We start from the raw sequence: 27,449 nt of genomic DNA, 5'->3' as shown, positions 1-27,449 counted from the left end.
CGAGTTGCAATTTCTATTGGTTCAGAGCAAATAGATTATCAAGTATAATAGATGGCAATAGAGAAGTGGACCAATTATACACGACGTCACCAGTGTCACTGTCAAATATAACAAGAAAAAAGAAACGTTCTGACATTAGTTGACATGTTTTCTAAGACTAAATAAAAAAATGTAAAAACAGAAAATAAAGAACACAAAAAGTTCCAAGATAAAATAAGCACTTTATTCTAAAATCATCACTATTATTAATATTTTTTTTGTATACAAAAACTGAATTAACACTTGTGACGTCAGAATTCAGCTGTACTGAGAGTGTACAAATTCTAAGTTGCCATCTATTGTACTAGTATCTATTTGGTTCAGAGTAAACACCAAACACATGACTGAAATCTGTTTGGATCAGGCGCTAATGGACTCGGCATACTCGGGTTTCCAAATTTTTTGTTTTCTATTATAAAGTAACCGCATGAGGTCGTTTAAAAAAAATCACAGTTAGGATGTTTAAAAGCCAAAAGCCAAAATTATAAACCTGAATCCATATCCTAGATTTCTAGCAGCAGAGAATACTTGAGATTGTAATGATTCATCGTCTAAAGATCGAGCCTGGAAAAAAAATGTGTTGTAAATATCAAAAGTAAAATTAATATCAATCATAGAGCGGCAATCCCAAACATCAATCAGAATTCGGCCACAATATACTTATTATTTAAGAATTTCTTAAAATCGTTATAGGAATATTGACATTAATCTTTACATATTAATAATAATTCTTGCTAGATTGATCACTATAGTTTCAGCAGAAGTAAATATTTCCATTTACTGATAGCGCCGATTGAAGGATTCATTTCTCTGATTGGATAATGAGATAGATGTTACCGCCATACTATTTCTATTGGTTCAGAACAGACAACAAACACATAACTGAACCCTGATTGGATCAGGCGTTAATGGACTCGGCATACAGGTGTGAGATGTCCTTAGACACTTTTAAAAACTAATTATACGGAGTAAAAAATAAAATATTTAGAAAATTTATTTTTCTTAATTTTTATGTCATTAAAAAATGTTAAAATACGAGAACAGTGGATTTAATCTTCTAAAGCAGTTTGTATAAACACTATTCTTTATTTATACTTCAACATTAGAATTCAACTCAAGGATTAAAATTCTGCAATTTCTCTTGTCATAGTTTTGAATTTTCTTGAATTTCGTATTCTAGAAAAAGGAAATAGAAAGTACAGGGGGCTCTCTTTCATTTAAAGATATTTAAAGGAACCTTTAAAAGTTACAACATGTACAATATTTACAATATTTATAATATGTACAACTTGTAGTACAACATGTACAATATGTACAATATGTATAATATGTACAACTTGTAGCACAACATGTACAATATTTACAATATTTATAATATGTACAACTTGTAGTACAACATGTACAATAGGTACAATATTTATAATATGTACATGTTGTACTACAAGTTGTACAATAGGTACAATATTTATAATATGTACAACTTGTAGTACAACATGTACAATAGGTACAATATTTATAATATGTATTGTAGTACAACATGTACAATATGTACAATATGTATAATATGTACAAATTGTAGTACATCATGTACAATATGTACAATATGAATAATATATACAACATGTACAATATGTAAAATATGTACAATATGTACAACATGTAGTACAACATGTACAATATGTAAAATATGTATAATATGAACAACATGTACAATATGTACAACATGTACAAAATGTGCAAGATGTACAATATGTACAATAAATCCAGCATTTGCAACATATGTACAACATGTACAATATATATAAAATAAAGCGGTCCAACATGTAAAATATGTGCAATCTGCACAACATGTACCTGCTCTTCCTCTTTTGGGTCCACAGATCCTATACACAGTACAGTTAGCAGTACACAATGCAGTACAACCTAAAGTACAATCAACTAAATAAAATTTCATGTAACTAGTAAACAGGGTGTCCCTGAGAAATAATAAAAAACATTCCATATCTGCCATTTCCAAATTTACAGATTTAGAATTCTACAGAAATTTTTAAGTTGTTTAAAAGTCATTGTTTTTGTCATTTTTTACATTACATTATTACATTTATCCTGTCTTCTCTCATGTTGTCAAGGATATCTATGCTTATTATTTCATTATTTAAATATGCCGATTTGTATGCTATTTAGATATTTGGTTTTTAAAAATAAACATGATGTAAAAATGTTTTATGTCGGTGACATAAATTGTGATTCTTACTAGACCTACACAATTTGTGCAAAGTATTAGAACATTTGCAGAGGAGAAAGGCTTAAATATTTTCTGGAATCTGCAAGATAACGATAGAATTGAAGAAGTAAGAAATGGAGTAAACAATATAACTCACACTTCTACAATTGATCATTTCCTCAGCAATGAAAGATTTTAAGGACCAGTTACCAAAGCTGGTGTGATAATTCATCTAGATAATATGTCTGGTCATCTTCCTATATTCTGTAAGTTTGATATGGATCAGAGCTTAATTTGGAAGTAGAGAAGCTAACCAGTACACCAAAACCTAGCTGGGGTAAAGCATCTTTAGAGCAGGGAGTGAATCATAGATATAACCTAGGTACAAAAATTAATATCCTAGACTCACCACAGGAATTTAGTCTTCTTTTCATTGTCAGAATCATGATGCCAGCTTATTAATGAATATGCTACTGGAGTATGTGAAGCTATAGATAATGCAGCAAAGTTGTGTCTACCAAAATCAGAAGAAGTGGCAAATGAAAAATCGAAAGGGATTTTCTTAGGTTAGAATGAATATGTAAAAGCATATCAGGTTGGGAGTAAGTTCTGGCTTGTGGTTTGGCAAGCAGCTGGGAGATGGAGAATAGGGGTCCATATAATTCATTTTTCAATCCCATTTGGGATTGACAAATTTGTAAGAAATGGGGGCAATTTTTTAAAAAATGATAATTCAAAAAAATATTTACATTAAATTTTTTAGGGGCAAATGCGAGTGGAAAAGGGGCATTTTTTATGTTAGGGGCATTTAGTGTTGGGAGCATTTGCTAATGGGGGCAACTTTATAATTTCTGGTGGCAATTTTATGAATATTAGAGTTAATCAAAGTATACTTTATTTATATATTTTGTAAAATTGTGGGCAAGTATAAAAACTTTGGGGGCAATTTTAAAATTTTAAGGGGCAAATGTGTTAGTGGAATTTGAAAAGGTTTTTTTAAATTGGGGACTTTTTTTTAAATTTGGGATTTTGGGGGCAATTGGGGGAAAATGTGTTAGTGGAATTTGAAAATGTTTTTTTAATTGGGGGCATTTTTTTAAGTTGGGGGCAAAAAAAATTTGGGGATCGAGAAAATCAGCTATTTTGGGAATTATATGGACCCCTGATGGAGAACTGTTTATTTTACAGCGAAAAGAAGATAAAAAAGAGCTAAAAGTCAAATACTTCAAGATATATTTACTCAAAAATTGCTCAATGGAGGAGGTGATATATTCATAGAAATCAAGAAATCTATGAAAATCTGTACTCTCAGCATACTCTACAATGTTTATATGTAAAAACTATGTTAGCCAGTTATAGATGTGTGTCTTTCTATGAGACTATTGAAGCAAGTTATAAGCTTTTCATTAGATGTCTCTCTAATTTATGCAAAAATGACCCTAACACAGTTCTTGGCAGAAATTTATTTTCCATTGCAAATGATTGTTTTTTAAATCTTTCTGATCATAGTAAAATGTTAGTTAGGAAACAAATGAGATATTTTGATGTTCCATTGTACCATGCATGGAAAGTTCCGGTTTTACAAGAACTTTTAAATAAAAGAACAAATAATTTATATGTTGAAGGATTCGATGATTACGTAATAACTGAAATGATAAATATGTTATGTAATGAGTAATGATCAATGTCGCCTATTTGTGCATAATTTTGCATATTTTTCTTTTTTCCTTTGTAAAACTATATATTCAAAATATTTAAACAAATTTAAACTAAACCATTTGTATATGTATTTACATATGAGTATATCTTTGTGTGTGAATAAATCTTTAAAATAATAATTCAGTTTAGCCTGTTAATAATTTTCCTTATATTTATTAACCCTATTCCTGCTGTGGGGGGGGGTCAATTTGACCCCCCCTGTAGTTTTTTTTACATAACTCAAAAAGTATTGGTCTCAGGCTGTTTAATTTTCTTACATACCCAAAGCCCTCCCTTTAGGCATAAAACCGGGCTTTAATACTAACTGCCTGAGTCCTTAGGCACACTGCCTGAATGACTGTTTTTGCCTGTAACAAACTAAATCTTTGTTTTGACCCACTTTCGCTTGTCAGATTTTGATAAGATTTAGCTTTTTGGAAAGCCTGTGACATAAGGAAACGGATTGCACAAGTTTTGCGGAAAAAAAATTGCAAATTTGGGATTTAGAGGGGGGGGGGGTCAATTTGACCTCCCCCCAGCATATCCTGGTTTTCAAGTACCCCAGCAGGGATAGGGTTAACATAAAAAGGAATTATAGACGAAAATATGTTATAAAAAGGACATAAATTTGAACTGCTGTATAGGTAATAATCCAATACAAAGAAATCTTATCTATTAAAATAACAAGTGGATTAAAATTGGGACTTAAAAAAGAGTGCCTTCATGATTATTATTCTTTTCTAAACGGGTTTATCATTAAACAATTGAATAAGGGCTTATTAAGATCGATAAAAAAGTTAAGATCATATATGGAATTTTTTGGTTGTGTTAAATGATCTTTTAACATTAAATACTTTAAATTTTTAAATATATAAACTTAAGCCCCCCCCCACCCGGCTACTTTCGGCACTTTTTTGATACAAAACTATGCATACATTTTTTTTAGACCGGATCAACTTTGAAGTGTGGCACTCCTTATAACTGCTCTGTTTGTTTACCTTAATCTAACATATAATTTTACTTTTTGTAGCCCTGGTCCTTTACAATTTAAAATTACAACATTCTTGTTACAAAAGTCTTTTTTTGGGGAAAATGAAAATTTTCAAATTCAACGATTATACCCTCAAAACAACTTCCACAGTTAAGAAGAGGGGGAGGGGTGTACTTTTCAAGGAAAATTTACCCCTGAATTCTTTCGAGTTTTGTCTCTGAAGTATATTATTTATTTATATATATACTTATGCCGCAGTTTTACATAAATTTAACCTAACCCGGAAGTTTATGTAGGCAGACGCCTCATAAATTCTAATAACCTTAAACCCAATCTAAAATCTTTATAATATATACAGCTTTATCATGCACAGTGGGGAGGAGGGGAGTTTTTTATTCAACGGATTTCCAATGCACTTACAAAACTTTTCTTTACAGAACGTTTCCTTACTGAACGTAGCCTTACTGAACGTATTCTTACTGAACGTTTTCTTTTAAAACTTTTCCTTACAAAACGTTTCCTTACAAACGTTTCCTTACAAAACGTGTCCTAAAAAAACTTTTCCTTACAAAACGCTTCCTTACAAAACTTTTCCTAACAAAACGTTTCCTTACGAAACGTTTCCTTACTGAACGTTTCCTACACAAAACGTTTCCGATTGGAAACCCTTTTGGAAACCCAGCTATGCCTGAAAACTAATCTTTCCCTATAAAAGTCGACCTACTTAATTGATATATAGATACAGCTTTATCATGCAAAGTGGCAGTGGGGGTATAGTGTTTTCCTGAATGCGGGGAGATTTCAGAAGAGATGGATAACATACAGTAGACCTATCCAAAGGAATTAATTCTTTGCCTCAAACCTAAATTTGCCAATCCCTAAATCTTTGAAACCCTGATGATGTAAACCTTAAATATTCTTTCTTAAATTCTTAGTTTAAAATATTTAAGGTCTATGACATTGGGTTGCAAGATATAGGGATCAGAAATAACAGAGTGTGTGGCAAAGACTCAATTCCTTTACTTTAACTAATTCAACGTTGATCTCCATTAACTTATTTAAAATACACTGGAACACTTTAATGAACCAAGGGTTTTTTCGCATTTCGTTCGCTCGAGAAAAATTCCGAAATTTTTGCTCAAAATAGAAATGAGAAAATTTCGCGAAAAAAGGTAAAAACTTATCAAAAAAAACAACTGCGAAAATTTCGCAGCATTTTTTTCCGCGAAATTTTATTTCCCGAAAAACATAATAATATAAAGACCTCAATAACAAACTTGAAATAGGTTTACTAATATATCGTTTTATTAAAAATAAATCATTATAGCTAAAAATATTTCTCGAACAAAATTTTCGGATTTTTTAACGAAAATTTTCGTTCGCTGAAAACCCAAGGTGAAAATTACAGACCTTTACTAGAATAGAACGCAAGTGAGAAAAACTGTGATAATTTATAATTTTAATTAATATATATAATTAATAATAAATTCATATTTTATGGGAAAATCAAAATATTAAACTGTTCCATAAATTAGTTCTCCAAGTTGTTCAATGTTTATCTTTATTTTATGAGACATTTGTATGATTTATTCCCGCATCAATTTTTCATTTTCATCTGTGGTTTTATCTTATTAGAAATTCATTGAAAAATTTACCACTGAAATGCATTTAAAAATAATTCTTACACCGAATAAAGTCTAATTTCCACAATTTGTAATTCTCATTAATATATTAACATACGTACATTTAATTACGCATACAGTGATTACCAGATAACTGTAAAACTTTTAAGAAGACGAAATTAGAAAAGTACTGAAGTGCATTTGATGTTGTTACACAGCAAATAGCTATACTAGTAAGTTATTAAGTGAAATGGGTCTGTTTACACTGCACAAATGCTGCGTCTTATGTTCATTGGACTATTTAAAAAAGACACAAAATGAGTCTAATGTCGACTTCCTTTTCCAGAGTTTTCTGGTTCTTACTGTATATATATCATGTTTGGTGGATTATTAATAAACGTTGTAGGGTGTGGGCAAAGAAAAGAAATTAATTATACTAAATAGATATTTATATATTAAACTAAATTATATAAAAGAAATGAGTTTTTACCACAAATTATAATTTTCTAATCCTTATATCTTAGGAACCAGATGGCGTAAACCTTTGATATTTCAAACTTTAATTATTTGATCCATCAGAATTAATAGATTGAAATATCTTAGGTCTAAAACATTTGGTTGCAAAGATGTAGGAATTATAAATTCAGAGTTTGTGGGAAAGACTCAATTCCTTTGGAACAATAATTACTGTTACACTAGAAAAGTATTTCACCTATTCGAACCTAGTTTATCTACTTTTATTTATTTATCACAATTAATTTACGTTTGTTAGCTTTTTATCTACTAGTACATTTTGTACCCTCCGCGGATGAGAGTGGTATTAACTTAATTATCAAAGTGCAGTTGCATTCTAAAATATATGTTTTTACTCATGCACGTTGCAATTCTTACAACAGATAAAATTCCATTCCCTGTGTGAAAAAAATTTCGAAAGAAATTTCATTAAATGATTAACTGAATTGTTTAAGAATTAATAAAAGTCGGAAAAAATCGTTACAATTTTAAAAAATGAAAAGGAACAAATTAATATTTTTTTTAGGTGGAAATTTTTGTTTATATTTTTTCCTCACCTAACCTTTTATTCAAATCAACATATAATATCAAATTGTCAATGTCTCCCAGCTATTACTTCATATTTTGGTTTTCAAATGTGTTTTAATAATATAACAATTAATAAAAACTAATCTAAATTTATATTCTCTGTAATTAAAAAGTTTAAAATGAGCAGAAGTGTGCAAACATAATCTAGTTGGCACTAATGAAAACTCTTTTTCTCCGTAGAACTTTTGAGGTTTTAATTTAATATACTCAGAGCTGAAAAGTTTAGAATGGCGGATATCGAGATTCACGCTTGATCCTCTCTTTTTTCTTAATATCGAGATTAACCTAATCTTGTACTTGTATCCTGAAAAAGTGTATAAAATTCAACCAATCAGAGTCGCGTATAAGAAACCGATAAATTTGAAATTTTGCGCGACATTTAAGATTATATACAGAAACGGGAGGGACTCTCTAAATTTATAAAAACGGTTTTTGATTTTTCGCTACTATATCCAAGAAAGAAAGGTTTAAGAAGAAAATCAAAAGTGTGTCCATTGGATACTCAGATCAAGTAATTGGGATTAAGGATATTTCATTCTAAAGTTTTCAGCTCAGGACGGACAACACAAAGAAAGGGAAAAGTTCATAAATGAATTCTAACAAAGTTTTATCTTGATTCTCAATCTCATAATGGAAAGGAATTGAGTCTTTGCCACAAACTCTGATTTTCTAACCCGTACATCATAAACATAAGATATTTCAAACAATAAATTATGTTAGATAAAATAATCTAAGTTTGAAACATATAAAAGGTTTAAACCATCAGGCTGCAAAGATATAGGGATTATATCATTTGAGCCTGTGGTTAGCATCACTCTTTTTCAAATCAACTGATAGGAAATAATTTTAATTCTAAATAGGGACATTTCCAATTCTATCTATGGAGAAATTTTGGCAAAATTCTGGTTGATTTGTGCGTGGCATCGTGCATATTTGAGTTCTTTGCTGTTTGGAGTTCAACATGCATTTGTAGAAACAACCCTTCTACTGTAGTGTTACGAGGACGTTTAGTGCCAGGTTCAAGTTGGGAATTTTTTCAATGATTGGTGCATTTTCAAAAATAAAAAAATGTCGATTTTTGTGCAGACCGGATAAGCCAATTTGACGTTTATTAGAAACAAAAAAAACTGTGAGACCAGATAAAATTATTCATAGATCAATGCTGAAGAGATGTTTCATGTAATAATTTGTTTGTACCTGGAAATATATTTTTGAAAGGATTTCTGGATCCAATTATAATTTTACACCAGAATTCTGTATAAACTCAATAACCGATATATTTGGGCAGCAGCAGTCACATCAAACTTAACCTAATATTCTATCAAAATGCATTCCAATTTTTAGAAAATAATACATTAAATATTTTAATCATTAAGACATTTTTTTAACCCAAAAGCATCAGTTGAAATCAACCCGTAATATTTGCGTACGGTTTCGTTTTTAAGTTAAAACAAGGTTCAAGAAAGCTTTTATCATTACAATATTACAACAAATCAGTCTTTATACAATATATAAAACTCATTGTAAGGGAACGACCGTGTATAGAGGTTGGTAATTAAGAAAATGAAGAAAAAAAATAGACTTTGTTAATTCAAATCACTTTTCCCAATTACTGAATACAGTATTAACATCCCCCTCAGACCATTTCCGGGCTTAGTGTCTTACAGCTTAGAGCACACCATAACTTACAATTAATGTTCCCTCCACAGTTCTTCTATTCACATTAAACAATGTACAGAAGCATGTCTGTCCCAGATTGTTCAAGAATGTTCAAGGGGGGTTAAACCAACCTTAAATATCCCCCTGGTATTAGACCCTGTAATAAATTCTGCAGTAGCTGGATCGAAAACTATCTACATTACTGTGTTATTCGTATTTTGTATTATAATTCTATCTTTATCTTTTGTAACCTGGCCGGTCATACCGGCCCGTATAATCATGTTAATAAATAAATCAGTTGAATACAGACTCTCGTTCAGTAGAGACGGAATCAGCCTGGGTAGGCTGATTATTAGAGTTAGAGGCAGTTTAGCCATACAACAGTCAGGGTTGACTTATACTTAGAGTTAGAGGAAGTTTAGCCATAAAGATTAAGTGAGGAGATACGGGCTAGATTAGTACAACCCTGACATTCGTACTTTCTTTTCCTCTAAAAACATGACTTTTATATCTTCCTTTCCTGCTGTATTTCTCTGAATTGTATACTTCCTTGTTTCCGAATACATCTCAACATATCATCAAAAGATGTTTTCTTAAAGAAACGGCAAAAACTAGTTTTTATACTCAGCAACATTTCGGGCCTTTGAAAGATGAAAATGTATCCCTTTGTTTTGATAAACAAATGAAAACCTTTTAGCTAAATATTATTTTCAAATAAATCATCATCTTTTTAATCTAAACTTGGGAATGAATAGGGGGGGGGGCATAGGAATCTTTAAAGGAACTGTAAATATAAAATGATCTCCTTCATTTTACATTGCTAAAGGGTTGAGTCAATGCCATGAACTCAAATTTTCTAATCTTAGGCATTTCAAACTATGAATTCTGTTAGATCAAATAAGTTTAGTCTAAGATAAAGAAATTAGAAAATTTAAGTTTGTGTCTAATACTCTACCCAGTAAACCTTTATTTGAGTAACAATGGGGGAAGATATCTTTGGTTTTCTAAAAGCCAGATCAAATTTTGTTTCTTGACTCTGCTGCATAAATCAAATCATAACGGTGCCGTTGTGAATTGTCGAAAGTCTCTTTTATTGTAATAATTAATTGGCCATTTTCCTTCTAAATTGAAATTTTTCTGAACATTAAGAATTTCAGGAATTCATTGATTGACATCAACAGTATACAACCTTTAAAATTAGGTTTTTAGATCAAAAATAAATTCAGAGAAATATTTTTACCCTTATTGTTAATACGCTTTTCATCAAAGAACCTGAGATCGAATTTAAAGAATTTGAGCCGTGGCTTAAATATGGTTGGTGCCACGTAAAATTGTATTATGTTTTTCAAGATTTAAGCCGGCACTCAATTGAAACCGGTTATTGGGGGATTTGAGACGCGGCTTAAATTCATTAAATTCGGACACAGTTTTGGTAAATATATACGTTCTATTTAGATTTACAATTAAATTAAACATATTTCATTATTCGCTTTAAAATGGCGAGGACAACTTTCTTAAAGGGACTGTAAGCGTAATTTTAAGTGACCCTCCACAGATAGAGTGGCATGTCGGATACACAATGGTATCCTGAAGAGCAATGTACAATGATTAAGTATGTCTTTGTTTTTAAAAACCCGGTTATTTTCATTTGCGGTTTCTCTGCATAAGTAACACGCGTATATTCTGCTTTAGAAACAATGTAGAAATTACAGAATTAAACACAATTTTTTGATCAGATCAATATTTTAGGAAATCATTGTGAAACCTCTTTAATACGATGCCGGTTTAATAAGAAACAGCATTAACAAATATATGATTTAAAAATGCCTTTTATAATTAAGAAATAACAGCTTTTTCATTTTTCATAGTTGACTTTTTTTTAAATATTTCTAGAACAAGTTCTGTTATTTATTCACAAAACTTTAACATTGAGGCCCCAACATCATTTTCCCTTTTTTAAAGTGACTGTACGCCAAATATCAGTTGACTTTCATGCAAAGAGGATAATGTTGGAGTCACAACGGTACCCTTAAATGCTTTGTCTGATTAAGTATGAATTATGCATGTTGTTTATTATTTTAAAAACTGGTTATTTTCCTCTGTGTGTTTTCTACAAATTAAATGACAATTAAGCCCATTTCTACGAAAGAAAAAATACAGAAATTATCAGAATTAAACACTTTTAGACATTGAAAAAGACAATATATTCCTCACATTATTGACAAGGTAATGGGTTCAAGGTACCTAGGTGCCTAGGGCAGTGTTATCTATGAATGAAGGGTTCAGTCCCTTTAAGAAAAAATTAATTAAAAACAACGCCTGGAATAGAGTGGAAGACAGTAGATGAAAAGATGAATATGATAAATCTAAACCTTTCTTTATCTATTCATCTATTTATCTATTTATCTTTTCATCTATTCATCTATTCACCTATTTATCTTTTCATCTATTCATCTATTCGTCTATTTATCTTTTCATCCTTTCATCTATTCATCTATTTATCTATTCATTTATTCACCTATTCATCTTTTCATCCTTTCATCTCTTCACCTATTCATCCCTTCACCTATTCATCTATTCATGTATCTATCTATTCATCTATTTATCTATTTATATATTCACCCTGTATTTCATTTTTATTGTTATTTATAGATGAAACACCCTGTAGTGCACGTTTATATTATATTATACATGAAACATCACCCTGTATTCCAACTGTCTAATAAGCTGCAGCATAAATCCTACGAACTTCTTTCTGTCTTATTATTCCTCGACACTCAAATAGAGATGGGCTGGGAATAGTTTTTTAATAAAAGACATTTTTAAGAACGAACGAAATTTTTCGTGAAAAAAAAAAACAGTTTGTTGGAACAAACTTTAAATAAACGAAATTTTTTTTTAAACGAAAACACTATCGTTTTTTGACTGAACGAAAGATTTTATTGGACGAACGATTTTATTGAAAGAACGCGCGATTTTACTGAACGATCGTTCAGTAAGAAAATTAACGAAAAAGATGGAAAATTAACGATAATTTTGAGAACAAACGAAAATTTGTTTGGAACGATTTCTAGAAAAACTAACGAAATGGGTCGTTCAAGAAAAATGAAAAAAAGTAGAACGTGCCCATCCCTGCATTCAAACATAAATCTAGTTTTCAGTTTTGTTTTTAGAATTTTCACTTCCTCGAGAGAATCTCATATTTAGATAAATTATAAACTTCTAGGCTTTATAATGCTATAAATCAACCAGATAATCAGGGCGCGCTCACCCACCCCTCTTTGTCATGTGTACACAATTGCTGGATCTGGTTTTTATATTGGACTATTTGAAATCATAATCTAACTATTCCAGAATTTTCTGGGCTCCACTGTATAAGCTAAGATTTGTTCCTATATTCAGCTTAACCGTTTTATCATTTTTTAAAGAAAACACCTAATTCCATTTTGCCTAAATTAATAAAACAAATCACGCACCTCTGACCCTTTAGTAAAAGTAAATTTAGCCTAAAGTCTGACAGCGTCAACCTTGTTGCACCGGCTAGTCCTATTGAGTGTCTGCTTTATCTACCTAATGTCCGGGCGATACAGTACAAACTGGGACCGGAAAGGTTGACCCGGTTCGAAACTCAAATGTACTACGGCTGCCCGTGAAATTTCTTTTTGTTAAAATAATGCATCAGCCTTCAAGATTGTGTCAATTTTAAAGTTTCATGACAGCTTGAGCTTTAATTCTAATTTCTACCTCGTCAATTGACTGCACAGACCTGACATTTTAGAAAGCTAAAGAAATTGCTTTTATTTTAATCGTTCTAATAAGCAATTAGCGAAAGTCTTATCGATTTTAGCATGAGAGTTTGCGACCTTTGGATAAAGTGGTGTCTTTACTGTGATGATTAGGTACTAATGCAAGGAAAGTCATTTCAGAGGTGTGCGCATTTTTTGTACTGCAGTGTACTGTCTCTGGGCGGAAAAGTAATCACAAGACAGATGTCACAGCCTGCCATGGAATCCATTTTCACAAAAATTATCTATGAAATATTCTGGTTACAGGAAACTATTATGTGAATTTTCAAAATTATCAAAATTAAATGCTTTTCTCCTCCTCGGATACTAGACGAACAATATGTACGCAGAGTATACGCGATCGCAATTAACTTTCCTTGCATTAGTACCTTGATTATAGTCAGTATTTCTGGACAAAATTGAAATGTATAAATCCAGAGACATAATTTCTTTTGAAAGAAGGAAATTGACTTTTAGGAAGTTTTATAAAGGATTTTCTTTATTCAGTGAAGAAGATGGGGGAAAAAATTTTATTCTCTTTATGTTTTTTATGTTTACATTTTTGCCGAAAATATTTTTAAAATATGGATCAGTGAAGTCTAGTTTTTGATTTATCAATATATGTTGGTATGGTATCTAAAGATGCGACTTAAAATCACTACAGTAGTAACTACTTTAATCTTTAAATCTTAAAAAATAGCCTGACGTTTAAAATTTTCGTTATAAATCAGTTGTTTGTGTTTAATTCTTATCGAAAAGGAATTGAGTACCACAAACTCAGATTTCCCCATCCCTATTTCTTTGCAACCCGATGTCATAGACCTTTGATATTTCAAACTAAAAATGTTGTTAGATCAAACACTCAAAGTTTAAAATATCAAAAGGTTACACCATCAGATTAAATAAATATAGGGATTAGAAAATTAAAATTTGTGGCTAAAACTCAATTTCTTTTATGATTTCTGGGATTTTTTTCCCATTGTGTTAAATTTGTGTACTGAGATGAAAAGCATCCGAGCATTTTATCATAAAAGCATACTCAGAAAGTCCAATTTATTGCTCTAAAAAATTAATTTTAAAAGAAAATCATAATTAATTTTATTCATTGATTAAGATTAAAGATTTTGAAAATATACCAATGCATATAGAAAATACATTTCTTTTCGCTGATTTCAATTAATTTTGTCCATTTAATAAATGATAGAATTGGCAGAACTAATTTTAAATTTCTATTGAAAATATGATAAAATAATACCTAGAGTTTGCATGTCATTAAATACATTGAGCTGGTTACGTTTAAAGGGACTGTAAGAGTAATTAAAGGGACTGTAAGAGTAATTAAAGGGACTGTAAGTGTAATTAAAGGGACTGTAAGAGTAATTAAAGGGACTGTAAGTGTAATTAAAGGGACTGTAAGTGTAATTAAAGGGACTGTAAGTGTAATTAAAGGGACTGTAAGTGTAATTAAAGGGACTGTAAGTGTGATCAAAGGGACTGTAAGTGTAATTAAAGGGACTGTAAGTGTAATTAAAGGGACTGTAAGAGTAGTTAATGGGACTGTAAGTGTAATTAAAGGGACTTTAAGTGTAATTAAAGGGACTGTAAGTGTAATTAAAGGGACTGCATGTAAGGTTAATTTCAAATGACCCTACATGCAAAGGTTTTCAACGATACCCCTGAAACCTTAATCTGACGAAAACGGAAAAATGTGGGGAAAATGTCCTTTCTCAGGCTCAAAATAAAACTGTGTTTAAAGAAGCAAAAACATGGATATCTAATTTATTAAATTCATACTTGACCAGACCAAGCTTTAAGGGGGTGCCATTGTACTTATACATTTATATATGTAGAGGTCATCTACATCAATACACATATGTGTTATATTATATACAATTTATATATATATGTAATTTAAACTTGAAACAATGGTATGTGGGAAAGTTTTAGAATACGCAAGTTACAACCGAGTTATTTATCTTACATATCTATCTATCCAAATATATATCTATCTATTTATCTATCTTCCTGAGAACCCTTTCTTTCAAAGCCTATTGGGTGCCACAGAATCCATTATTCGTAAATTTTAGTTAAGTTTTGATTGTTTTGATACAAATACGTGTAACTGAGGCTGAAAACCAAGGTATGTGCACTTAAGAGGGGTTTGTGTACACTGTACATTGATTGTGAAATATTTAAACTGCTACAATTGCTAGTAATATCAAAATAATGACTTGGGTTATTAAAAAAATGTCGTGTTTACTTACTGCTGTTTATTTACCAGTTTAAACCAGTTTCTGGACAGTTCAATACCCACAAAAGAATATGCAATACCCTATCCCCCCTACCTTTGCTATGCATAAATTGATTTTAATAAAGTTAAGTTAATTAACCTTCTCTGAACTCTTTCTAAAGAAAACTAAAACTGGAATTTAAAGAAAACAATTTACTCGGCATTTTAATAATTCATTGAATTTCAGATAAAATGGAAAATAAAGAAAATGTTTGAATGGAAAATGAAAAAAAAATTCCGTCGATCAAAAATAATGTGATAATTAAACAAAAAATATGGCTTTAAAATTATGCATAGATTTTTCTTCATTAGGGAGCAAAATTGTTTTAAAAAAATTTTGAATGATATTTTCCAAAATAGTTTGAGAAACATTTAAATCATCACGGCCTCTTGAGCCAAGCTTAAGAATGTTTAGGCAAGTATTACCTAAAACGGAGATATTTAAATCAATAAACAGTGGCGGTCTAGTCTTCTTTGTATAAAGATGAAAATTAATGCTTTAAAATTCTGTTTCAATATAAAATTTAGTCTTCCTAGATTCAGAAATCTCATAAATGAAGGTTTGGAAGGGATTCTGTGCTAACTAACTACTTGGGTTAAGAGAGGAGATTGCGGGGCTCATGATCGCATGGGCTCCCCCTCTCCGATGTTCACATTTCCCGTTTGTAATTGGAATTTATGTTGAACAATTTCTGTAGTAAACGTTAAATTACCACCCCCCCCTCCACTATGGGGGGGGGGCTTTATGTATAACTCTCTTAATCTAAGAAGCATTGGAAGTTTTAAAAAACAAGTAATCAAAATACATTTAGTCTTGAAATGTAAATAAATAGATTTGTAATAAATATCGTAGCAAACCCCATATTTATTAACCTGAACACACCTAGATAAACTTTGTTGTACATTATAACTAAGCTTTCAGATAACTATGTCAAACCTGTATTGCAATTAAACCTAACTACACTTATAAATAACTTTGTGAAACTTTTGATTACGTTTATCAATGTAACCTTCACAATGGAACTCAAAATATATGTTAGTTGGAATAATACTCTGCTTTGATTTGTTTGAGTTATTATATGCCTTGTGTAGCAAAACAAGAGGGAATGAGCTTTGAGATAGATATAGGCTAGGAAATACTTAGTCGTTTCAGGTTTGATATTGACTAAAGTATTATTGAGTGACTTGTAGTTAGTGATTAAGTTGTATCTTGCAAGACAGATACCTTTGAATACTGATAGAGATGTATCCGGTTTGGTATTGACTAAAGTATTATTGAGTGACTTGTAGTTAGTGATTGAGTTGTATCTTGCAAGACAGATACCTGAGAATACTGATAGAGATTTTTCCGGTTTGGTATTGACTAAAGTATTATTTAGCGTTCTGTAGTTCGTGATTGAGTTGTATCTTGCAAGACAGATACCTGAGAATACTGATAGAGATGTATCCGGTTTGGTATTGACTAAAGTATTATTGAGTGACTTGTAGTTAGTGATTGAGTTGTATCTTGCAAGACAGATACCTGAGAATACTGAAACAGTTGTATCCGATTTGGTATTGACTAAATTATTATTTAACCTTTTGTAGTTTGTGATTGAGCTGTATTTTGTAAGACTGTATTCTAGTTCAATATCCTCTTTATACTTTTAAAAACACTGCTTGACAAAAAATTCCTTTTCATTGTAAAAAATGTTGCATTTTTTATAAAAAAGTGCTGCAAGGTTAACATAGGTTCTCAATGGATCATTTCTTCAAAACAATTAAGTTGTGCAAAATCTTGTTTTTCAGGTTTAGAGATACCATGTTTTCTCTTGGCTCTAATGTAAACAGAAAACTGGAAATAGAAAATAGAAAATAAATTGAATGGACCAAATGCATTTTCACTATGCATCAATCTCAAAAAAGGAAACTCTTAATTGTTAACATCAGGGATGGGAGGGGGGGGGGTTGACTTTAAGTTTTTTGTTATTTTATAGAAATTAATCCACTACGAAAAGGAATTGAACATCTCTAAAATAAAAAGAAGTAATGTCTGTACGGGTGTTTTTTGTATGTCCGATAAAAACTTGACCGATTTGCCTCAAATTTTGATTGGGGAATAATTGTTGGAACCACAGGAATGGTCCTACATCGGGTTAATAATACTAAAATAAGATGGTTGTGTGGAGATCCGTAGATATCGTCTTCCAACCCGGAAGCTCAAATAGCCAAACCAAATATATTTGAGATCGTATACTTAAAAACCCATGATATAATATCTTAGATAAAATATATAAATATTTCGTTTATTTTGTCCTTCATTCGTCGCTACAGTTGACTTTTAAAGGAAAAAAAATATTTTCCAGGAAAAACTGGGTTCCCAAGCTATCAAATAATAAAGTTCCTGCACAATAATGCACTGAACACTGTACGCTGTACCCTGTACAGCACATCAGTTTGATACATTACATTTACTCCAGTTTTATTTTTACTCTGTGACTTTACAACCGCTGAGGATTGAAATTAAAAAATAGTGATTAAACAAAGCTGGCCCCCCCCCCCCCCCCCAAGAAAGTTTCGATCTTTTGGTTCACAATCTTTGTTTTTGTTTTAATAAAACTCCATATGCCATTATTAAAATGTGTAAACAGAACCTATCCCTCTCATATTAATTCTGTTGGATGAAATAATCTAGGTTTATAACATCAAGATGCACAGACTTGTGGATTAGAAATTTGAGTTTGTGGCAAAGACTCGCAATTCCTTTTCAAATTTTTTAGATATTACTTTTTTTTTAAAAGAAAAAATGCATGAACGAAATGTTATTTTTGTAGATTGTTTCTCTTAAATATATTTGAATGCATTAACATTTAAGGTTTATAAAACTTCTATGAAAAATGTAAATGTGTAAAAATGTTGCATTTAATATTAAATTCGTTGAATTATGTTTGAAGCCGCAAGCATGCTTTTTTACAGGAAGCAACTGACATGCATAAATTTATCAATTCGCGTGCATAAACATTTCACTTCTTCAACACGGTTTAATCATATTGATTAGATGGTCACTGTGGTTTTATTCACATACTTAATTTAACCATCTAATAAATATTCAAACACGAAACTTCTTTACAAGGTCTTGCAACTTACAACCCCTGTAAGAGACAATATTTATTGTCAAAGTATGTGACTGATGAATATCCTAACTAAAGCTTTTAAGTGACGTTTTCTATTAGATTAATTAAAATTTGCATTTCGAATGAAATAGCATTTTTTAAATTTTCTAAAGTAGGGGAAATTCTTGTGAGATTATTGTGATCCAGCCTACATTTTGTACATACAAATACCAGTAAATGCATTTACGGTACTATTACACTGGACTGGTCGATACCAATAAATGCTTGTAATGTACGATTACAATAGACCAGCTGTATTCTTCTTATTTAGACACAAACAAAGTTTAGGGAAGTTATGAAGTCGCAAAAACTCCGCAAAAAACTTTGTCCTTAGCCTTGAGATTGGAGTGAATATATATAAAAGATAAAAATCAAAGGAAAAAATGTGTATCATAACAAGCTCATAGAACATATAAACTTTTCACCAGATAACACACATCTTAGAGGGTTTAACTTTTTTATTAAAGTGAGACATATATAACTGTGAAAATAAGAAGACGACTTTTAGACTCAATGTGATTATGGTTTTAAATAGTCCAATGAACATAAAACACTGCTACTGTGTAGTGGACACAAACACATTAACTTAACAAGTTGATTAAAAAGCTACTGTTAAACAAAACTCAAACGCAAAGAATAGCAGTGCAGAGGCAGTGCAGTATACTGGACACGTGATACACAGACAGACACACGTGACAATAATACTTCACTGCCATTGGTTGGAGTTCTGTCCACGTGATAGGGACGTAATAATTATATTATCAATTATATCTATTAAAAATGAGAAACTCAAATGATAATAGGAGCAAACCTAAGTTACCTAGGCTCCTCTGAGATCTTGTCGTTTTCAGATTGGTTGCGTATTTGCTGAATATGATCTGTTAAATTTACGATTTTTATACAGAATTTTATATATATAAATTTTCGTATAAATTTGACACGGTTTTATATCAATTTCTCGCGACAGGAACATCAGATAAAACTCTAATGGGTCGCGATCAACTCCTAAAATGCTTAGGTTTCAGCCTGTACCCCCTGTCCTTTACAGTCCCTTTAAATTAAATAAATGTCGTCTGTCTATTCCCATTTTACAAGATTTGTTATTAGATACCAATTAAAGATGAAAGATGATTCTGAAGTTGTCTTTTATATTTAAAGAGAAACACTGTACTTTTCTGTCCTATCTATAAAAAGGTAGATTACAGGTTTAAATTATATCTCCATGACAACCAATTTTAGACAAAGTATCTGAGAAGAAACTTCTAAAGCTAGACATAAACAACATCTGTTTCCAGTCAAAAACAAAACAAAAAAGTTTTTTGTGTTTTCTTAGTTTTGACGGTTTTTAACGTGAGTTTTTTTCTAATTGCCGTGAATTCAAATTGTAACAAGCATCGCTTCAGTTTAGTTACTATTTATTGATTTTCAAAGGAATTGAGTCTTTGCCACGAACTAAAATATTAAAGTTACTTTTTTTGTAATCAGATTGTGTAAAAGAATGCATAGTTCGAAATATCTATAAAGGCTACGATAGAAAATTAGAGTTTGTGGCACAGACTCAATCCCTTTACTTTAATTAAGTTAACGTGCATAATAACAAGAAAGAAATATTACAGAGTATTTAAATATTTTAGGAAACTAATAAAAGTATAAATGGGTAACATTTATGAGAGAATTGAGATCTTTAGGGCATAGGCAACCCGACAATTTCAAGTCGATCCGGTCTTAATAGTTCATACATAATTTTCACATATGTGTAAGTGTGAATATTTGAAGCTATGATTTGTCAAATAACGCCGATTCTAATGATTAAATTTTATCATCTTTTAGTTTCTTTATCTCAGGGAAGAGTTAAGTTTATTTACTTTGAAAACGTCCCAACTCCAATAAATATATGTATAAAACAAATCGTACAAATACAAAAGATTAAAATTAAACTATAGTTTCTATCCACTTAAATAAAATAAAAATATTACCCTTGGATTCATTGTATCGCTTTAGCCAGTTTATATCATCTCAAATACCATTCATTTTACTTCAAAACTCACAGTTTTCTTTTTTCACTTTTGAATTTCTTAAATTAAACAAAATTACTTTACTGCATTCATTTTTTGAGTTTAAACTTGTTAAAGATCCCATAAACTTGTTAATGATCCCATACACTTGCTAATGATCCCATAAACTTGCTAATGATCCCATAAACTTGCTAATGATCCCATAAATCTGTTAATGATCCCATAAATCTGTTAATAATCCCATAAACTTGTTAATGATCCCATAAACTTGTTAATGATCTCATAAACTTGTTAATGGTCCCATAAACTTTTTAATGGTCCCATAAACTTTTTAATGGTCCCATAAACTTGTCAACGGTCCCATAAACTTTTCAATGGTTCCATAAAACTGTTAATGATCTCAAAAAGCTGTGAAAAAGGAAGATGACATTTGACATTTGATGTTTAAAAATTTTACCCAGCAGCTTTAAATTTACATAATAAGTTAATTGGGTCTGTGTGCACTGCACAATTTTTGTCTTCATAAAATCACAATAAGTCTAACAGTCGTCTTCCAATTCCACAGTTTTATTGGGCCCACTGTATATTATAAGAATAGATATGAATTTTTTATGAAACAAGATTCATTCTTGAAATTAAAGACGTAAGTAGCAACTCTATACTGACCGGGTCCAACTAATTTTAACCAATTGTGCGTACGCGTGTATGTTGCCTACGGAATTTTCCCACGCTTGTACGCATCAAACACACTTATACGCTAAATATACTCTTCTCCCCTGACTACAACCCCCCCCCCATCCCCCTTCATATTAATTTAATTATGTCCTTAAACTTTTTCATTGAGAAACTGTGTTCAAGATAGATTATTTTACAAATAATTAATTGATCAAAGGGAAAATATTAATTTCAACACAAAAAGATCAACAAAAGAGAGGGCGACATCATTTAATCCTTTTTATCCACTAAAAAACAGATCCAGAGGAGCCCGCGATTTAAAATATTCGACTCGGGTCGTAATTCCCGAAACCCAGCTTTAAGACCCAATCTTAGACCTAACCTGACGACAATTGTGTCAAGTGATTGACAGCTATACAAGATCTTAAGCTCGACTTATGGAGTAGAATAAGGCTCAATGATGATTCTTATTCTTAACAAAATCCAGAATGTGCCAATTCCTACCATAAAAATCCGCCAAAAACGATATTACACCGGTTTTATGAGCTCAACTCTGTGGAAAATTATCTGCAACTTAAATCCGAAAGCTCAAGCCGTAATAAGGCCCTGACTCAGGGCCCCTGAGTCATATTTTCTTATTTTTTAAATCACCAGCTCAGGTCTCCAAAAAGTGTCAATACTTTAAGCCTGATGTTAACAACTGTGTAGAAAGATTGTTAATCTTATAAACCATTAAAAATATTATAAACCATTATATAAAAGTTTCTATCTTTGTATATACTGTACTTCTTAGATAAATTTTAAAACAATTATTTTCTAATTTCAAGAGAAAATGATTTATCAAAAATAAGACAATCTTCTTGTTAAATTCATGAAAAAAACTGAAATATAACGAAAGCAAAAAAAAGAAATTACAAATTAAATTCTTGAATGTTTTGTGGAAATGTCTTCTTTGTGATGGATTGCAGAGAGTTTTTACTTTTTCCTTGATTTGTAAAGAGTTTTTTTCCCGAAGATTTTATAGAGAGTTTTTTCTTTATTTGTAGAGAGGTTTTCTCCAAAGATTTGTACTGTCCCTTGAATATGAATTGTCTTTTTGTTCTACCCTATACTGATTGACCATTGATAGAGAGTCTTAGAATATATATTCTAAGAGAGTACATGTGATTTTAATGATTAGTGTTGGTTGCTGGAACACAATGTGATATTAATATTAATAACTAGTCAAGGTTAAGATTTTTTCTTTACATATCATAAGTACAGGGGTATACCGCTTATTAAATAGGGGGGCGGGGCGGGGGTGGCATTTTAAATCATTAGGTGGTACGATTTTTATTTCCATTTGCTCTATCGACATTTACGCTATTAACATTTGCTCTATTTACGTCAATTTTCTCTAATTCGGAGTTTGTTGTTTCAGAGATGATGCCGTTTGCTATTGGCAAAAACTAAATTTGAGAAATTTTTTCAACATTGACGTTTTTCAAAAGTGAATAAAATATTTAAGCTAGCCTGAGCTAAAACCGAAATGTAGTCAGTCTGACAGAGGGTTCCGGCTTTCTTTGATTCATATAGTATCATTTTTAATTGCAAATACATTTTTTCTTATAGTCTTTAACAATAAATTATACATTTTTAAAATTGAGATCTGCAAAAAAGAAAACTGAAAATGTGCAAATTCGTTTTAATGCCATCTGTGCACAAGTCTATGCAGAATTTCTTCGCAAAAATTTGTCAAGGCTTTCCAAAGAGCTATGAAAAGGTGAAATCCGATAACCGAAAGTAGGTCTAAATATAAATTTAGTAAGGTAAATGTAAAATAAGGCAGCCAGGCAGTATGCCTGAGGACTCAGGCAGTAGGTATAAAAGCACCGCTTTAAAGGGAAGGTTCGCGAAAAATGAAAGGGGGTATAGACTTACTTCTATCTGTTCTGTCTATAAGGAGAAAATTTTAAAAAACAACTCATTTAGAAAGTTGAAGCATGCCACTGGAATCGTAAAAAAAAAACAATTTAAGTCCAAACTAATCATTCAGATATTACAACCTATAATATTCGATAATTTTTCGACGCATTCGTATATAATTGATATTTTTAAATATTGCCCATTCAAATACTTGTAAAACCCACAGGAGGTCTAAGTTATCATTTCGTTAAACTTGATTTTTATTTTCTAATCGTTTCGTTGACTGCACTGCTCAAAAAATACACATGGAGCACGGGCAGCCGTAGTACATTTGAATTTCCGAGCCGGGTCAACCTTTCTGGTCCCAGTTTGTACTGTACCTAGCTCTATGGACAGGACTAGCCGGTGCAACAGGGTTGACGTGGTCAGACTTCATGCTCCATATAGGTTCAATTTACTTTTACTAAAGGGGCAGAGGTGCGTGGGAGGGTCAGATAGGATTTGTAACAATTTTTACTGTAGCCTGTGTCATAAAAAAACAAAGGTTTAAGAGTACTTAAGGCATCGGTGATATTGCTCTTGAGATTCACGTACATCAACAGACCTTGTACTACTTACTTATTTTTGAAGCTGTAAAACATACTTTTAATTTAAAGTATAACATCCGTAGTGATGTACCTAAACCACTTTTCATTATTCGCGAACTCACCCTTTAAAATTCACCTTCGTTGACAATCATTGTTAACAATTCTTTCACAGTATTTTCCTAAACACTTCTTGTGTTTAATGCCTAAAGCGATAATCAATCAGTATATATATAATTGTATTTTTAGAACAAATCATTAAATATTTTTATTTCAGTGTTTTAATGGTTTATTGTTATTGCGCTCTGTGGTTAAATTATACTTGAAAACAATTTCTTTGTGGATATTGAGATTAATGCTTGAGTATTCTTTTATTTATCTGAAGAATAATTAAATCTTTATTCGATACCTAGTGGTAATCGAACCCTGCAGGAATAGCTGAAAAGAAGAGATTTAGCAATGATCCTCAAATCAAAAATGCCCGCAGTTTATATCGATATCAAGGGTTTGGGATTGTGGCGGTATCTAACACAAAAATTTTCGGCTTTTCGTTTTTTTGGCTTTTCAGAAATACAAACATTGTAAAAATATCAACTATATAACCCTTTGGTATAAACCCTTGTGATGAATCAAGGATATTTAACCCTAATACTCCTCCTCATTACTTTAGATTGCCTAATTTCCATGCTTTTATCCTAGACTAGAAACCTTAATAATAGAATCTTAATTCAGTCACATCACACTCTTTAAAGGGAGAGACCAGCTTTGTAACATATTCAAACCAAGAGTGCAAAATTATTGTGAAAATGTTTAGGATTAATTTGAGACGTTTTTACGGTGTTAAATTTCTATAAATAAGGGCTTAAATTCGTTTCACCAGAAAAGATGGTCCACTTTTATAACTGTTTAATGACCCGGACGAAAGGTCTTCTTTTAAAAAAAATATAGAACTATATATTTTTCCTAACTAACTACCTTCGGCAAGTAGAAAGGTTGGGAGCTGGAGACCTCTGAATTTTGAAATTAAAAAATCGCACATTTTTGTTAGCAAATAAATAGATAGATACAAGGTTATAATTATAACCTTGGATAGATATGAATTTAGATGATAGATTAGATATAGATAAATAGATAGATTGATTGATAAATGGGTAGAAAAATGGAAAATTTGTTGACAGATAGATTGATAGTTTGATAGAAAATTTGGCAGATAGACAGATAGATAGAAAAAAAGATAGAAAGATAGAAAAATAGAAAAATAGAAAGATAGATAGATAGAAAGATTGATAGATAGGTAGATAGATAGATGGATAAATAGATAGATAGAAAGATAGAAAGATAGATAGATAGAATAGATAGATAGATAGATAGATAGATAGATAGATAGATAGAAAGTAACTTTCAGTTCTGTTTGTTTATCTAGTTCTGTTACCTGGTTGCGTTGATTAGTAAACACTAAACAAACTACTCAATCTCTCTCTCTCTCTATATATATATAACTAGAAAGTAATAATCAGAACAGCTTCTCAGTTTTCATATTTATTAATACAAATTGTTTGAGATCTCTCGATCCTCATCAGTCAATAAACATGGGTTAACTGATGTTTTACAACATTTTCCTCTTCGTTCGAGAGGCTGAGGCTTCGAGAAATATATAAATTCTTTGCTTCGCATGGTTTCTTATTATTTCCGGCAAATCAAAACTAGGGAGAGAACAACGTTCAGACTATGTGACTACGGACTTCAGGGTGATGACTACTAGACGGAGAGATTGCTTATAAAGGGATCTGACTACGGACTGCTCCTGAAGTTGCCCAGCTAAGAACAGCTGTATCGACCATCCTGTCTGAAACTGAAATCAATGTAATCGGGATAATCATTGTGATGCATCGGCTAATAGTTTCTCAATACAGTTGAATGACTAACGACTACCTAGTGAATCACACACTTGAAAAACATCTAACATGAATTTGGTGTTAACGACTTTTTATTATGATTCAAATTAACTGAATGACCAGTTATATTAGGAATTTTGCCGGAAGTAAACTACTGTTTAAATAAATCTTATGTTTGACGTAAAACTGTTAACTTGAGCTCAAGGGTTATTACAGTGAATTGGCCTTAAAACAGATGAATGACTCATCAGTAAATAATTTATTTACATTTGGTTTAAAATCTAAAAATCGGAGTTCGCGGATAATTAAACTGGTAAATTGTGCACAATGTTTAATCTGAAGTTAACTGACGTATTTCTATAATGCATGGGGGTAAATCTCTATAAATTCCTAACTGATTTTTTCCAATTAACTTCTCTAGTTTATTTAGGATATACAACCCAACTAGCTCACAGAGTTCAGCTCCGTCGTATATATATATATATATTTATAACACATTCAGGATCAAGATCTGGATCCAGATCAGGATCAAGATCAGGATCAAGATCAGGATCAATATCAGGATCAAGATCAGGATCAAGATCAGGATCAAGATCAGGATCAAGATCAGGATCAAGATCAGGATCAAGATCAGGATGTACTGTTTGAAGATTAAATGTTTTTCTATGAAAGTTTAATAAAAGATGAGAAGTAAGAGAAAGAGGAAAAACACTGATCATAAATAAAAGTTTTCCAAGCCAAGCAGAAATGTTCCATGTTGCTTGGTCATCATTTTCTTGTATTGTAGAAAATGGTGGTTGTATTTAGAGGTGGGAAAAGTTTATTTTAACCTTTAAAGGCACTGTTAGCATTATTCCTTTTAAAGAAATGCATTCACAATTCACAACGGTACCCTTTAAACCGTTGACTGATCAAGGATAACCACTTTGTTAATAAGTTATTTACTTTTTAAGGAATAGACATTTATAGAAGAGGCAGAATATAAACATTCAAATTAGAATTTTTCAAATCATAAATTATTCTATACCTTCACGCACCTTTACCTTTTAGTAAAAGTAAATTAAACCTAAAGTCTGATCGCGTCAACCTTATTGCACCGGCTAGTCCTATTGAGTGTCTGCTTTATTTACCCAATGTCCGGGCGATACAGTACAAACTGGGACCGGACAGGTTGACCCAGCTCGGAAATTTAAATGTACAACGGCTGCCCATGACTCTAACCTTTCTCTATTTTTCCAGACTTTAATCCGCGTTGAGTTCACACAGTGCGCTAGTGTACACTCCAATTGTACAGCTATTACCACAACATTTAAAAGACATAAGCACTGACTTCTCTGTCCTCGCGGAACAGTCAAAGGTTTAAAGGGTATGGTTGTAAATCGGGAATATCCCTCTTAAAATAAAAGTTCACTTCACTTACTCATTCAGTCTCTGAAGAGACTTTAGAAGAATCTGAGATTTTGAAAATATTTAAAAAGAGCTTTTAAAAATGAGGGGGGGGAGTTATATGAAATTATGTTGTGTTGTATTAAACAATGCCCACCTCTAGCTATGTAGTGGACGGTGGTAAGTGGATGAAGGGGAGGATGTATATTTGTTGTCGCTAAGAAACAAGATTCTGACGATGAACAGATAGACAAGGTATAACCCACAAATCAAAATCGATAATGCAGAAAACTCTTTATTTCCTAAAAAAATAATGAAATGAATAATGATAAATAATTATTACAGGGTTTACAAATTTATAATGAAAAGATTCTTACGATCTATTTTCCTATTCGTGGGGTTATCTCATTTTGTCATATCTGTATGGA

The 27,449-nt window shown here is 31.3% G+C and overlaps 1 long non-coding RNA gene across 1 annotated transcript; it reads right to left on the bottom strand.

Moving 5' to 3' along the window:
- Positions 1-529: 529 nt before the first annotated feature.
- On the bottom strand, positions 530-20,631 carry LOC111713196 (uncharacterized). Its single transcript, XR_002767623.1, has 3 exons — positions 20,538-20,631; positions 1,894-1,962; positions 530-603 (listed from the first exon to the last, which is right to left on the bottom strand). It is a non-coding gene; the product is annotated as an uncharacterized LOC111713196 (long non-coding RNA).
- Positions 20,632-27,449: the final 6,818 nt, after the last annotated feature.

Source organism: Eurytemora carolleeae, unplaced genomic scaffold (assembly GCF_000591075.1).
Source record: "Eurytemora carolleeae unplaced genomic scaffold, Eaff_2.0 scaffold1319, whole genome shotgun sequence".
Classification (NCBI taxonomy): Eukaryota; Metazoa; Arthropoda; class Copepoda; order Calanoida; family Temoridae; genus Eurytemora; species Eurytemora carolleeae.
This window is presented reverse-complemented; position numbering and strand designations above follow the sequence as displayed.